The 4,188-nt window shown below is 46.5% G+C and overlaps 1 long non-coding RNA gene across 1 annotated transcript; it reads left to right on the top strand.

The window, feature by feature from the left end:
- Positions 1 to 2,252: 2,252 nt before the first annotated feature.
- Positions 2,253 to 3,735, top strand: LOC134759847 (uncharacterized). The gene is made up of 2 exons (XR_010136693.1): positions 2,253 to 2,562; positions 3,362 to 3,735. It is a non-coding gene; the product is annotated as an uncharacterized LOC134759847 (long non-coding RNA).
- Positions 3,736 to 4,188: the final 453 nt, after the last annotated feature.

The raw sequence follows: 4,188 nt of genomic DNA, 5'->3' as shown, positions 1-4,188 counted from the left end.
GTAAAGACTGATTCAATCACTCCTGAAAATAACTTGGAGAGAGATATGTCCACCTGTTCTTGCCAGTGAGGAAACTGAGGCTCACAAGGTGAACACCCCAGAATTGCATCTGGGATTTGGTTCTGAAGACCACATCCTCACTCCTCACTGTGCTAGATTCTCCTGTATTTGTTGCTTTTTGTCTCCCAATAGGATTTAATGGCACAGATCATTTATTGTGCTATTTTGTTGCTTTTCCAATGGGCCTAGCTAAGGACTGAGAACATGATATTCGTTTGATAAACACTCACTGATTTTGGCTTCTGACTTCCAGACTTAATAATATTGTGACCCCCAAATGAGGCAGGCAATTTATGTAAGCAGTGGTCACCAAAATTATTTGCCCTGATAAATAACATAATAATCAGCACCAGGCCAAAGTGACCAGTGATATCCAGATGACAAACTGCTTAACCTTGGCTGTCTCCTTCCTTTTCCTCCTTAAAAATAAGAAAACCAAGGTAAAACGCCTAAGAGCTCATTGCTATTCTGAAATCATTTTGCTTTCAACTCTTATTTAAATCATCTCAAGGTTTTGTTGACATTATCTGCCAAAGATTGTAATTCATCTTTCCAAAAAGGAGAGAAGCATCAACCCATCAAACAATGCCGTTCCTTCTACAGAGAGCTGAGGTCTGAGTTTCCCTCCCGACTGCTGGGGCAAGTGCTCGCTACCAGGCCAGCTGCTTGCGCAGGGCCCCTGGATGCATTTCTAAAGGGTCATATTTACAGTGTCGGATGGCTGGGCACTGTGGAGCTTAATGGGATTCCTAATAAAGGCAGCCTTCATTAAGATGGGAGTACAGGCAAGGTGCCCTTGCTTTTGAGGAAAGGACGACCCAGTGCAAGACGGATGCTCCCCCTTGGCTTGGAAATCACGCGGGTCAAGTGCCTTGTCATGCATTAACAGCCTTTTAAGTTCCTAGGCAGATTAAGAGGAGCAGTGTAGATAAATGAAAGAAGAGGAATCATGCGATCTGTCTTGGTGGCATAAACATTGAGACACAGCAGCTGCATTTAAACACAGCAATTTGCTAAACGAGTGGTTGGCGACTTTCCAGATGGCCAATGTGACACAGGGCTTGGATGAATCCTTTATTCGATCATGCATCTGTCTAGACAGAGACATTTAAGGCCAGGTTATAGCCACTGCAGGAGTGGCAGCAGCAGCAGCAGCAGCAGCAGCTTTGAAAACCTTATATAAAACATGCTCGGTACTGCCCATGAGGCAGCTTGGCCACAGATCAGCTGGAGAGGGTGCAGCAGCATGGTGTGCGCGGAGCCTCCAGGAAAGCTGTCTTCTCAGCTGAATGACAGCCAGCTTGGAACAGGGGCTCTCTCTGTGCCCGTCTTCCTACTGTGTCACTTCACACACCTACCTGAAGAGATGGGTGGGTGATCTTAGGGGGATAAGGCAGCAATGTCAGTGTAGAAAGCAGCAATACTGGTTGTGTTCTATGTCCCTTTTTAAAAAATGTGCATGTTAAAGTCATTTCACATGTGGCTTATCTTGATTTTTCTAGTTGATTTAAAAATTCCCTAAGTAGATGTAGATAAAAACAGATGCTTAGCTTTCAGCCATGACCCTACTTTGCCTTCCCTTTTCCCTACTCCTAGCATTCAATTCAGTCTTGGATTGAGGACTTTGCTAGAGACGATATCCTGAAGTTAGTGGCTGTAGAGGCTAGGGGTAGAAAAGATGACCACTCAGCCCCAGTTCAACTGATTGATTTAAACCAAGTCAGGTAAACTGGAGGCACCCAATGGGCCTTTGGCCTGACTCTAATAAAAACAGGCAGCCAGAGGGCTTCACTGGGCTGCAATGGGGACTTACAGGAAATGCAGCTCTACTGATTGGTTTCCCTCTGGTAAGTTGTATCTCCAAGCCTATTTTATTTTTATTCTTTTATTAAAAAGTTTCCACGGGCAAGGGTTTCACTGTGTTCTTCAGCAGCCATTCGAGTGTTGTTACTGGAACGTTCTAATCGTTTAGTAAGCAGCTCTGCCCCACCCCATCCCTGGAACCCTCAGGGCCAGCCACGATTCTTCGCCCTCCACACAGAGCAGCAGCTTCCGTTTACTTCTGACTCACGAGGAGCATTTTAACCTGATGAATCACCAGCAGCACTTCCTGTGACATTCTGGGGAAAACTACAGTTTGCTTAGGAAGGACTCTGAAGCACTTCACTTGCTGCGGTGTTTGATCTGCCTGGGGTGGAAAAATTTCAGTTCTGCTCTGTGCGGACACACCGAAGCCTTCTCACCAACTCTTGGAAGTTTCCTATCATCAGGGCTAGGTCTACTCCACAGTCAGCCTGAAATGAATGGATTAAATGAACAAGGCTGTCCCAGGGAGGATACAGCATATCCCCCCCACTGATCTCACCCAGATGCCACTCCTTTTGTAACTGTTCTGGGCTTAGTTTACTCATCTGAACCACAAAGCACAGAGAATTATCTAAGGGATGATGTTCTCAATTCTCCCAAAGATGGTACCTCACCAGCGCCATTCTTCAGGTGTAGGTAAGAAACAAATCCATACATAAGAGAAATGCTTTAGGGTGTGGTTGGCCTAGACCTTATCAATGGAGGGCTTTGATAGTAAGAGCCCAGGCAAGGGTAAGGGAGTTGCCCTATTACCTAAGTTATGCCACAAGGTGAGAACAATGAGCTCTGGAACAGTTCCAAATTCGTTCAAGTCCTGGCAGTGAGAAAACAGAAAGGGTAGAAAAGTCAGTGTTTTAACCTTCTACAGAAACAGTTCTCCTAGTATGTCAAATGTAATGCAGGTGAATATTATTGAAAGATCTTCAACTGCATGATCGAGGGCCAGGTATTACAAATCTAAAGCTGCCCCAAGTACAGTCACTCACCAAAACAGCCTTTGTGGCATGTGGTGACAAACCAAGTTCCCCTGGCCGTTGTCAGCGTATTGCAGAGGTGGCTTTCCTTATGCTGAGTATGACTGGGCCCCTGATTGCCAGGATACATGGCAATTAAGAAGCATGCAAATTCTGAAAACCTTGAAAACCAAAAGGTGATTAGGTGACAGATTAGGTGACAAGGCAGGCAGTCAGTGCTTCTGCTTCATAAATAAGCTTGTTTTTTCTCTTACACAAAACCTGAGGCTATGCTAGATGCCAACATGAGCTCTTTAATGCGATGTTCACGTTAAGCCTTTTTATAACCTAATGAAAATTTGATTTTTTAAAATGAGCATCAAATGAGGCCTGAAATACTGTTTGAAAATGTCACGACTTTTTAACATTTAAATATAGCTTTATACACAGTCACCCTTGATTGACATTTTATTCCATTTCAGGGCTGTTAATTAGGAACCGTAGACACTAGCAACAAAGATTAAAGCAGCAGAGGCCGAAAACTTCCTGAAATAAAATGCAGCCTTGATTTGCTCAGAACCCACATCAAAGCGGAAGCACGGATCCTGGCTCATGCACATCTGGTCCACTAGGGGGCAGTGAATGATCGCGCCTCCAGCGGGCGGGCTTGTTCTACATTCTCCTGAAGCGTGCAGGCCTTTCCCACAAGTGAGCTGCGCTGCCGCCAAGGCAGGTGTAGGGAGTAGCCAGTTATTGCTACTAGCATAATATGCCAGAAGGATGAAGCGAAATGATCATTTGAAAAACTGAAAAATGAAAAAAGTTCATTTCTACCAATAAATTTGCATGATAAGGAACAGGTGGTGCCGCTGTACCTGTCTGGGTCCTGTTCCCTGGCTTCTGGTGGAAGGCAGTGACCAGGCTGGGCTGCACCCAGAAGGGCAGCCAGGGAGAGGGGTAGACCCAGGGAGCCCCGTTTACGCAGTTGCTGGAGCTGGCAACCACCGGGCACGAGTGACCAAGGCGGGCTTCCCCTACTCATCCTGTCCCTGTGCCGGGGTCCTTTTGGGGGAGTCCCAGGCCCGGAAGCCGCGCAGCACACATCCAGGGGCACCATCCGAGCCGTAGGCTGTGTGGATGCCCCCTGGAGCACGGCAGTTCCCAGATCATCCCCCCTCCCACCACGTGGGGGCCCTGTAGAGAGAAAGGCAACACCGAGCAAAATTAGGAATTGGGGCCAGCTGGATTTCAATGTCTGCGTGTTCCCTTCTCATTCTTCTTCAATCCCCTCCTTGATTCAAGAATCCGG

Source organism: Pongo abelii, chromosome 14 (genome assembly GCF_028885655.2).
Source record: "Pongo abelii isolate AG06213 chromosome 14, NHGRI_mPonAbe1-v2.0_pri, whole genome shotgun sequence".
Taxonomy (NCBI): domain Eukaryota; kingdom Metazoa; phylum Chordata; class Mammalia; order Primates; family Hominidae; genus Pongo; species Pongo abelii.
This window is presented reverse-complemented; position numbering and strand designations above follow the sequence as displayed.